Source organism: Phyllostomus discolor, chromosome 5 (genome assembly GCF_004126475.2).
Source record: "Phyllostomus discolor isolate MPI-MPIP mPhyDis1 chromosome 5, mPhyDis1.pri.v3, whole genome shotgun sequence".
In the NCBI taxonomy this organism is placed as follows: domain Eukaryota; kingdom Metazoa; phylum Chordata; class Mammalia; order Chiroptera; family Phyllostomidae; genus Phyllostomus; species Phyllostomus discolor.
In genome coordinates, this window is record NC_040907.2 from 160,207,250 (window position 1) to 160,219,609 (window position 12,360).

The 12,360-nt window shown below is 35.4% G+C and overlaps 1 protein-coding gene and 1 pseudogene across 3 annotated transcripts in view; one reads left to right on the forward strand and one right to left on the reverse strand.

Moving 5' to 3' along the window:
* The window catches only part of MXI1 (MAX interactor 1, dimerization protein), a 74,674-nt gene that overhangs the window by 44,962 nt on the left and 17,352 nt on the right, over positions 1–12,360 (forward strand). The window lies entirely within an intron of this gene.
* Positions 1,460–5,050, reverse strand: LOC114496182 (annotated as a pseudogene).

Here is a 12,360-nt window from a genome sequence, read left to right on the forward strand (position 1 = left end):
AGGGATACTCCCTCATATTTAGGGTCAACTAATTTTTGGCAAAGTGCTATGACGTGCAATGTATTTTCAACAAACGGTGCTGATACAACTAGATGTCTACATGCAGAATAATGAAGTTGGATCCCTAAGACAACCCAATATAAAAACAAAGGATTTGAATAGATGTTTTTCCAAAGAAAATATACAAACGTCCAGTAAGCACATGAAAAGATGCTCAACATCAGTAGTCATTAGGAAAATGCAAATCAGAACTACAAGATATCACTTCATACTGACTAAAATGGCTAACTAGTGTTGCTCACGAACTTTGTGGTCATCCGTTTATCATAGCAGCCACCATTGATTGGAGGAAAGGCCCTGAAAAGTCCACTAACCTTATAATTTGGCCCTTAAAAAGTTCTGATGTCATCATCATCTGATGGCACTGCGCAAATGACTCAACTTTTTACAATTACTTAATACATGTAATTAATCAAAGATAAGTTTGTGGTATACTATATGGTACTGCTATCTAATGTAGTTTACTTGATAATGAGGAAAGATTGAGCTCTGTGTATAAAAAGGGTATATAGTTAAAGGTTTTTAAGAGCCTCTAAGGTATAATGAAATCTAACAAAATTAAGACCATGTATTGAACAAATGTGGTAATTGTACCAGTTTTTCTTAAGATACAATAAAATACAGCTTGATTGTATTTGTTAGATCTTGAACAACAAAATTTAGAAGTGTAGTTGTGTAGGGATGGGGAAACAGCATTGTCCAGAGACCGGGAAATAACTGCTGATCTGGTTTGGCAAATAACTACTGATTTGGCAAATAAAATTAATGGTTACTTTCCTTTTTTAAGTCTAAAGATGGAAAACTGACACTTATTTTTAATTTATATAAACATCTTAAAGAAAAAAAATGTTCTTTGTACTTTTTGAACAGTGTGAGTCCAGTTATAGTATTGAGTTTTCAAGTGTAACTATAAAACACTAAAAAAGTAACTAAACATTAGGAAGTACAGGACACTTCTTTAGAAGAATTTGACTATTTATGAAGCTATAGAACTAGATAAATATAGAAATTAACATTACTAAACAGTATGCAGAGTACTATCATTTGTTAGAGAGACATGTAATTGGTGCATTAATTTTTGTATGCAAGTCAGTGAATATTTTAACTGTATTTTTATATGGGTAGGAATTCTGAAAATTGTAGACAAACTAAAAATAGCTGTTAGAGTACAGAAATAGGCACCTGTTAGCATTAGAATTGAATGTTATATGAGATAGAGATGAAATAATGGGTGGGTTTTGCAGATAAAATTGATGGTTAATAAAAGAAGCATAGCCAGGATGAAATTACACATCTAAAACGCAGCCTATGCAATGAAGTCATTGCAGTAGTGTCTAGATAGATTCACAATCTCTATATTGACCTTTGTCAGAAATAGCTCATTAAGGCTAAGCTTTCCACTTCCTGACCCAGGCTGCAAGGTGACAGAGGCTGACTCAGACAAGGACTGCATTCTAGAAACCAAGTGTTCTCAGAAGTTTAGCTAGCTATCCAGTTCCTAAAGTTTAAATCAATTCTACAGCTGATATACAGGAAGAGATGAGATCATTAGTCTTAAAAATAACCCAGAAATATTATAACTTGACACTCAGATTCTAAATTATGTCTGGATTAAACAAATAAGTCAGACTTCAAAATATTGTAGTGAAGATATAGTAGCTTTTTATCCAAGTAATTGCAAAGTATATGTCTCAGTGCAGCTATAACTTGCTTAAGAAAATACTTCTTCTCAAACTATGAATTTGTAATTTAAAAAAAGGAATAATTTAATAGATTTTCTTGATCATTTTGTGTGATGCTGTATATAAAATTTATTTTGAGGACTGTGTTTGATACATAAAACTGACTATACCTTTTATACTGGTGCTCACAGGAGCAGAATTCTACTAAACTTTAAGACAATATGATATTTTATTAAATTCCTTTGCTGCATATAGTAGTTACTGTGGTATAAATGTTCTGATAAACATTGGTTTAATAGTAAATTCAATTCAAACACTTTTTCTTAAACTAACATCTTCATTTGAAGAAATTTCTGTTTTGGTATAAATTTTGGCAATTCAGGAATGCCAAGAGATATATCAGTCAGAAATCTTTTTATTAACTGAGTGACTTCTTCAGTGTCTTACATTTATTTATCTTTTAAAAATGAAGAGATGCAGATCCTTTTGATATATTTTACCTTTGCAGAGAAGAAGATAATATCTTGAACTTTTTATATTTTCCTGTATTCTAGTAGATACTGCCATTCGAAAGTCCCATGGGTGTTACTAGTGAAAAACCACAGGTCTAAAAAGGAGGATTCAGTAATAAGAATAGAATTTCCTAATACGGTTACCTGCTAACCAGTTCCTAAAGACATATTTACTTAGAAAATAATTAATTTAGCTCTGGGACAAATGTGTAACATATTGCTTATATTCATATCTTCTAAATTAAGAAAAGTTGAAACTTAATGAACTCATAATTAAATTGACTTTTGTTGTTATTTTGGGAAAAGCAAATGGAGAAAGGTAGTTTTAATACTATGCATGGCTTAGGAGCTAAATTGTCAAAAAGATACCTGAAATCCAACACAGATGACTTCTTTGAGGATATGTAATATATTGATGTGAAAAGTGTACCAGAAATCAGAAGATAATTTTTCTTTTCATCTCTGCTACTGGTAGACTGTGGGTGTCAAATAAGTTATTTCAGTTCTGGGGGCCTTGCTTTCCTAGGCTGTAAAAGAGGGAGACCTAGATGACCTCTGAATTCCTTCCCTACATGAAAAGTTTTATAGTTCTGTGAATGTTTTTTTTTTAAATAGTACAAAATTAGGGCTTTTTATTCAGACAGGAGAATAAAGCTCAGCGAAATGGGAGGGTTACACTGTCTCCATGACAACAGAAAGTCTCATAAATGTAAAGTCCTGGCTTCTGTCAGGCAACTCTTCTGGTTCAAGAAAAACACTTTTAACTTGAGAGCAAAACCAGGCAGCCTGGCGACAGAGTGGAAGGGTGGCTGGGTGTACAGTGTCTGGTCAGTGTTGGAAGTGCCTGGTGAGCATGTCCAGCAGCTCCTGCTTCCCTCATCCTGCCCTTCAGCCCATACACCTTGCAGGCTTCCTTCAGCATGGGCACAGTGAGCTTATCCAGCACGTCCTTGCTGGCATGGGCCTTCAGTTCCTCTTCAGATATTTCCACCTTGGGCCTTCAGAACCTTCACCATCTTATTTTTGCTTGAGAACTTTCTCCTCGGGATTGTAATGTGGTAGGTACACAAGTTCCTTAAGCTCATCCATGAGGTGACCCAGTCTTTTATCCAGTGCTTCAACCTTGGACAATGTCAGATCTACTGCTTGTTCGGGCTCTGTCAAATTCAAAGCCAAGGCCTCTAGGTTCCTGAAGTGCTGCCGCAGCACTGGGTTCTCAAAGCTGTCACTTCTATATTTAAAGCAGAGCTTCTGAACAATAGCCTTCATCCTGTCTCCCTGCTCTGGGTTTGCCATGACTTTTTTAGTAAAGGGCACCTTCCATTTATCATCAGCATAAGGTAGGAAGACGAGCTGAAAGCCTGGGGAAAGCCACCTGAATTTTCTGATCATCCAGTTCCTTTTCCTCTGGCATCAAAGCCACACAATAAGAGGGGGCGTTCTGGCAAAGGGTGTGTCTGCACATTACCATGACCTCCTTCTCCAGACACATCATGAGTAGAACTCGGAACAAGGTTGAGCTCACATTAACCAGGGACTCCTCAGGGTACACCGAACAGGGAGGGTCTCAGGGAATGGTGCTTCTTCAGCATTTTCAAGGACTTGAAACTGATGAGAACCAAACCTGGTTCATCAGACTGTTTTAGCTGTTGCATTCCTCTTTCTCTAGTACAATCTGATGGCTCATAGATCTGAGATCTCTTGGTGGCTTCTAGGCAGAAGCAAACCACCTATATGTACATTAAATGTCCATGGCCTGGTTTTCACTGCTTCATTTGTTTCCCCATAAAGCCTGATTGGAGAAGGTTTGAGAGCTTTGTGGACCATATTTTAATGCTGACAGTGACCATTATCTTTGTTGAGCTTAAACTTGAACCTGCCGAGTGCTCGCTTTCTGATGTCCTTGGCACAACCCTTCCTCAACCATCTAGCTTGCTTGATTCCTAAAAGTGAACCCCTTGGTCCTCATCTTCTGCTCTGCTGAAGATATCTTTAAAATAAGGATATGTCAAAGCCCCTATGTTTTTTCAGTGCATAAAGTCAAGGAAGATACCTGAGTCGTGGAAATCCCTGGCCCTGCTGGCTTTGGCATTGTCATTGCCATCTGTGTTGGTGAGCAGCATGGTACTGTATGGCTCATCTTGAACCCACAGCACTTTATGTAGTCATATCCGTGGCCAGTCAGGTCTTGGGAATGTTTTTTTCCCCTGCTGCCCCTTAAACTGGGCAAGCTTTAGCATTTGTTTAACTCCTGGATGATTCAGCTCCTGTATGATGTAAATATTTTTGAAACTCACTGAGATTTTGTCCTTCTTGGTACCATAGAACACCATGGCCAAGAGCTCTTGATCATTGCTTGTGATCTTACTGGTGTACACACTCTGGATACACTGGATGCTCATGTCAGATTGAGTCAATTCACCTTCACCCTGAGATTTAAATACTGCCCTAGAATCATCAACCAAAAAAAATTAAACTATCTCTTGCTGAATATTTATATTCTCCCTCTGCTTCAAGGACCTTCTCTTGTTCTTCCTCATTGTCCTTGTTTTTATTGTAGTAAGAGTCCCACCCTGACATGTTGGCTATTGCTTGCTCAAGCACAGGGAAGAGATCCTGACTGTTTTAAGTTCCAAAATTATAGGCATATTAGAAACTTTATTATTCTGTTGTCTTCAAAGCATTTTCCTTGATATAAATACACACATACACATGTGTATATGTAACACCCCCCCAACTCCCAGAAATACAAAATGAGAGAGCAGCTGGAAAAATGAGCTTAGAACCTTATCTCATTGAAACTTTGGAACTTTGTAAAATTCATAAGTAATATTATAACACATGGCACTATAGCTACAATGATAAAAGATTATTTTACAATGAGTAATTATTTTATAATGATAAATAGTAAATACTTGTATAAAGCTAGAATTCTCCCTAAGAAGCATAGACCTAAGGAAATGTAACAAGTAAACATCATTGTGCTAAATCCTGGTCACATTTTTTTTTTCTATTCTCTGACAAGCTTGTATTTGCTCAGACTCCAGAAATCCAGTCTTGTGGTGGCTGTTTTGTGATACTGCTGTATTGAATTAGTCATTTTGATAGGTGCCAGCGATCGCTAGATGAAGGTGTGTTATACCAGGAGGGAGAAGCACACTGATGTTACACAAAATTCCAAGGAAGGACGACTTAGCTTATTTAAAATGTTGGTCTATAAACAATCTGAAGAGAAAGCTGCAGGTCAGCATATTGAAGTTTTTCTTCCTTACTACTTGGACAAAGTAGCTTTCCACCTGGGCTGGTGTGGCTGAGTGGGTTGGGTATCATCCTGCAAACTGAAAGGTTGTGGGTTTGATTCCAGATAGGGCTCCGTTTAGGGGCATGCGAGAGGCAACTGATTCATATTTCTCTCCCCTTTTTTTCCCCCTCCATTCGTCACTCTCTAAAAATAAATAAATAAAATCTTTTTTTAAAAAGTAGCTTTTCAATAATATCCTCACTGCTTTGATAGTTTGCAATTCCATCTCTAATTTTAGGACATCTCCACTGTTTATTTTTTTCTCCTCCAAGTTGCTAAGGGTTGCTGGAAATCAGCTATGCTGACTGGGTCAACTTGAAATTTATGCTGTCTTTAATTGCAACCTCCTTACGGATCAGCCATTTTACTTACTGTTTTCCTATAGTGTTTATCACGGTAACTATTCAAACTTTTTAAAAAATCCCTTCAGCAGAGTGGGAGGGAAAGCACAAAGCTAGGCATTATCCATATCACACTGTAGTTTTAGGGTAGGACTTTAGTTTTCTAAAATTTGGTGGTAGAATTGAATGATCTTTAAGATCTCTTCTAGTCTGGAAAACATTCTGAGATTTTAAGTACTGAATCCTACTTTTTATTTTCAGAACTAGTTTTGAACCAAGGGCTAGAACCCATATCTTTCGACTTCTGGTCTAACAGTATTTCTCTATATGTTGTTGTGACTCCTGTTTCCTCTTTTGCTGAAAATATGGACTTGGTTCGAACTTCTTTATCTTCCCCTATATTTTCTGCCTTTATGCTTTTGGCTCAAATTCCTTGACTCTTTTTCTCCCCACTCTCCTCTTGAACTTCCAGTGCACATAGAAGCATGAGCAAGAATAACAAAAGTGTTTATAATAACCAAAAATTAGAAATAATATGAATTCCTGTCAATAGGGGAATGGCTAAATAAATGATACTACATCCATAAATTTGAAGTAGATAAAAAGAATGATATAGGCCTCTATGTGTATATGTGAAGAGATTTCTAAGACATAACTAAGTGAAGAAAGCCAATTGCAAAATTATATTTCCAGTATGATTTTATTTATGTTAAAAAATACCACAATCTTATATGTAAATACATTGGAAGTTCTGGAAAGATACATGTCAAGCTGATGTGAAAGCCTCTGGGAAAGGGAGAGAGAATTGAGGAGAAACTACTATGTTGATTTTATTGCTAGAGTTTTTGTAGTAAAATTATGTTACTTGTGAACTTAAAGGTTTTAGAAAGGCAATAATGTATGGGTAATCTTACCCATACATATCCATAGGTAGTAAAGCTGGAAGGGATCTTAGAAAACCATTGTTATTTTATGGATAAGGAAACCTAAGTCCCTCCACGTTATGTGTTCCACCAAGCTGATCAATGACAAAGACAGGATGAGAACCTAGATTTTCGGATTCCCCAACCAGAACTTTTTCACACTGCCTTCTTATACAGCTGATATGTAGTTTTTTCATGAAGCCTTTCCTGATTATCTAGAGTGGTATCTTTTCTAAATTCCTACCTGTTCACTGTTTGTGTCATTTGTATGAATTTTAACCCACACTACCTTATACTGTAATGTCCTCCCTTTCTAGATCATATGTAGTCTATGAGGCGACAGTAGACTGTAACTTGCTCCTGACATGGTGTCTTACATGTAACAGGTGCTTAGTGCATTAGTGATGAACATTTTTGTTTGTTTGATTTTTGTAGTAGTCTATGTCCCTTGTGTTGGATTAAGAGAAAAAAGTTAAATGAGAAGTCAAATAAATAGCTGTGTTTGTATGTGTGTGTGTGTGTGCGCTTTGTTTTAGTTTGTTGTGTGTGTGTATGAGACCACTTGGAGATAGAAAATATTTTAGGAAGGCACATAGTGAGATATTTGCTACCCTGCAAATATCTTCCCTTTCCAAGAAAAATAGTTTAGTCCTCCACTCCTGCTTCAGAGAGAACAGTTTGTCCTCATAGGATATTCTAGGTAATATGACCCACTTAGGAAATATGTGATGATTGTGCTTCATAATGGGATCTCTACTAAAGTTGTGTACCATAGGAAAATGCCTCTTGAGTGTGCTGGTTATACAGATGAAAGTACATTTCTTTCTGTATTTGAATTTGTACAGCCGACCAAGAAACACAATTGTGACTTAAAATTTTACTGTAAGTGACACAGAATCTGTGACAGATCTTTTTTTATTGTGTAAACATTTCCTCAAGATGTTTGGAATTTATATTTGTCCAGTCCTCTATATATTATCCTGATTTGTCTACAGAGCTCTATACTTGATATTAGATCTCATTAAATTTCAGCTTGCTTTTTGAGATACAGACTCTTCTCTATGATTTTTATCTGCAGTCGTGTTAATACTGTTTTGCTTCTAATTTTTTTGTAACTTGGTTTATTTTGATAGCTGTTTAATCTGACATCATTAAAAGCCTGTATAATTATTTAAACAGATTGTTTCATGGAAGTTTCCATAATCAGCTGAGATTGTTTTAGGGTGGAGCCTTAGGAAGATTTATTCTTTTTTTGAAAATTAATGTCTTTCTTAGTTTAGAATTAATAGCTTTAGGAAAACATCATAGAATGCTGGGAATTTCCATAAATGCTTCTAGCCAAAGAGATTGTATTGAAATGGCCAATTGGATCTCATAGGTATTCATCTAGAACCATTTATTATGCCAGAATTAAAAAAAATACATGTATGTATGAATATATATGTATATATTTGTTTAAAAAGCAGTTATGAGTTTGGCTGTTTTGAAATCTGAGGTAATTAAAATAGAGATAACAAGTGTTATAGGAAATGATCTCTGACTACTTCAGTATATTTTAAACATGGTATATTAAAACTTGTTCTTTCCCTGTTGAACATTTTATTGGGAATTTTAAAAATATTTTATTTATTTATTTTTAGAGAGAGGGGAAGGGAAGAGGAAAGATAGGGAGAGAAAGATCAATATGTAATTGCCTCTTGTGTGCCCCCTCCTGGCAACCTGGCCCACAACCCAAGGCATGCACCCTGCCTGGGAATCAAACCAGTGGCCCTTTACTTGCAGGCAGGTGCTCAATCCACTATGCCACACCAGTCAGGGCAGAAATTTTTAAAAACTATGTTTAACATATTTTGAATCTGCTGTGCTTGGAAGAAGTATATTTGTGATTAGTTTTTCACTATTTTTGAGATCATAGATTTTTTTATTTTCATGTAGATAAAGATATGTAGATTAATTTACTTGTGATAAAGTTAATAGATAATTTGTCATTTTCTAAATGTTTATTTTGCCTTAGAATCTGCTACAGTAAAAATCTTTTTATTTTAAAATTGTAGTCATTAATACTTAGTTTTATAATATTTATTTGAATGAAATAGAAAAGAATAGAAAAGATTTTTCAGTTGTCCTCAATGGAGAAGCCTTTTAGGAAACTATGAAGAACTGGATCCTATGTCTATCTAGGATTTCTTAGTTTAGACATAGCAAAGCTGGAGCTCAAACACATGTTTGTACTTGGCAGCTTCATTTTGTTAAATGGCCCTATCTTTCTTGGCAAGTGAAGGTTAATTAGAGGTTTCTCAACATTTGTGATAGAGCTTTGAGTATGTTAGTACAGAGGGGTTAGATGCTAGTACAAGTACAACTGACAGTGATTAGGAGTAAACAATAACTAAGAATTATGTTTTAGCAGCAGTTTTACTACTTTCATTAAAATGCAATTTGACCCTTCTCTCAAACTCTGTCCCCTTTCCCACTTTTCTCCCTTTTATTTGTGATAACCAGGAATTATGTTGAAATTTTAGATTTATTTCAGAGTTCCTTGATCTTGAAAATTTAGAATTTGTTTTAAACTTCCTTTGAAAATCAATGTAGGATGACTTATAAGCAATGGGTAATGGTCAGTTGTCTATGCTAACGTCTCTTAACAGTTTTATATACCATTAACCCCAAGATGATGTTTTATGGTTTAAAATCTTCCGTGGTAGTGAGACTTCATTTGAAGTGGGTTATTAGTTCCTGGCACTGACAAAGGACTCCTAATGACAATTACAAATCAAATGACAAGCACTTATTAGGCACTAACTGTGTGCTGGATGCTGGGGATAGGACAAAAGAAGTAGTCCTGGGCCTTGCTCTTGGGGATTTATAGTCTAACTAGGTGGAATACAAAAGATATCATTATAAAGCCCCTATAAGCAATATATATAATTAAGTGTTAAGTTGTATGTGCTCCCAATGGGAGTTGATACAAACTCATGTTAGGGGATTATCATGGGCTGAATTAGTATGAATGACTTAGTTATGAGTGATTATTCCTGTGACTTGCATGGTTCTAAGAGTTTGCCAAAATTGGTTTTTATCACATTTTTAGTATGTTTGAAAGGGTTTTCAGGAGAAATACTGCCTCTGAAACTTTTTTGCTCTGTCTTAATCATAAGTTGTCACTTATTTTGAGGTGAAAGTGGACTTTCAGCTTTTCAGCCTGGATAAGATACACATGGGCGTGGGACTGTCTACATTTAGAGTATGATAAAACTTCTTATTCTCTTAACCTATGGTTGCTTTTCTGCTATGTCTTTAGTGACAGCTAAAATACCATATCATTTTTAATGACTGTGTTTTCCCTATGAAAGAGTGCCTACTATCGTTCTCCCCCATTTATAGCAGCAATGTTGGTGAATGCCCAGGTGTCTTGTGCAAACAGCCAGAAGCTTCAGCGGGGACAGATAAATCTGCTATAGCTTCAGGTGAAAAAGGATGACTAATAATATCCATAGCTCTCCAGAATCTCTTAGATGTTATTTTGTTTTGGAGTACTGTTGAAGATGTTCATTTTATTCTAATAACTCCTATGTGATGAAGAAACTTTTGGGGTCATTTATTTACCCTTGGTTTAACTTACATGTCATCTGAGTGTTTCTCGGTTTACCGTTTAATAGAGAACCCTGAATAAGATGTTTCTGTGGGAAATCATTTGCCTTTATAAACTTTCTGCCTGCTCTACTAAATCAACTTTATTTATTGACTTTTAAAAATTTCAATATAGTTTGCCTAAAAACTGATACGAGAAGTTGATAATAAGATTTTATGCCATTAAAAATCTACTTTTTCACAGAATGCTTTATTTTTTAATATATTTATTCAAAAGTAATTAGAGCAAAGCTGACCCTTTAAAATAATCTAAAATTAAATGAGAAAAATATGGGCCAATCTGGAAATACAATAAATTAGAATAAGGGAGAATTCTGGAAATTAAGAAAAGGTACACTAAGATTTTTTCATCAAAATTATAATAATTAGAATTAGGGAGCATACTGCATTGAAGCTTAAAGGAGTTGTTTTTTGAATTAAAAAAGAAGAAAAAGAAGATAGTCCTCCTTTACACAATGAATGCTAACTATATAGGGGCTAATTACCCTAATAAAAAATGAAAATAAAATCAGAGCAATTTAGATCTGTTCTTTAAAATATTGAGGTTGTGCTTTATTATAAAGATGTTAGGGGTATGTTTTTGTAGTATATATGGATTGTCATGGAGGACAGCCATCATAGTTTCCCCGAGCCATCTGTTGGTGTCACTGACAAACATACTCTGGCATTTGGGTCCTTGGTGTGACCAATTACGGCATTTTTCTCTAGGATTGTAACGTCTGTATGTTTTTTCTCTCTTGATTCACTTTATTCCAGCCTGATTCACAAATTATAGAACAGCTTGTCTTTGGCATAACTATAAAAAAAAAATCCAGTCTCTTCTAAATAAGGTTCTTTTTCCATTGGAAATTCCATCTTTGTAGTTAAAACATTTGTAAACATAACACGATTTAGATAGAGCCGAACAACTTTTCAAGAGTTGCTATTTTTGTGATGGGGGAGGCTTTCCTAAAGAGCAGTTTGGTGATACTGGTCTCTGAGAACTCCCTTGAAAGCAGCTGGACTTGACTGCTGCCTGTGTTGGGTCATACGAGGAGGAAGCATGAACTGTACTGACTGGCCTGAATGTTCAGGAAATACTGATGTGTTTAAAAGAAAATAATGACTAGATTTTGGGTTTTATTTTTCAATCGTTTTAAAAGATCATTTGTTCCCTGAGATTAGAGACGATGGTAATCCTGAAAGCTGTTTTAGGATTTTTGTCCTGTAATATCTCTAATATTTGAAAGGAAATGTAGCCAAGTTGGGCAAATTTATTCTCCAAAATCGACTAACTTCTTTGGCTGAAGCAATAGCTTTTATGTTCTTGTTGTTGTGATATACTTAGACAAGAGAGCCACATAGCCTGCCCTGACGAACAGCCAGGATTTTGATTGGCAGTGGTAACAAAATGAACATGTTCCCTCATCCTGGATTTTCCTTCTTCTGAAAGCCACAAAACAATATAGATTTTTTTTCAGGACCATTCTTCTGGAATCAAAGTATAATGGTACTTGTGTAGCAGTCCTTCTTGGACAGAATGCTATAATGGTATTGAGTTGAGAGTAGAATCACACAAAATAAATATTAGATCTCTGATTCTCTTATTTAATTTTTTCCTGGGCTGATCCAGAGGAGAACCAAAATAAAATTCAGAAATAAGTCAAAACCCGTAGTGTTGCAACCCAGTCATAATTTTGAACCCAGTTTTTTAACTGGTAAGAGTTTATCTTTCAGGAGACTATGTATTTGTTGTTAATCCATTGAATACCTTAATACCGTTTCCTATTCAGAAGGGTTTTAAAAAGTGAAATAGTTCTTAAGGTATGCTCACTTTCTACCTGCCTAAAAAATGTTAATCCGTCAGTGCCCAAATACAATACTGAAGAAAATTTTGCTGTATCAGAGAAC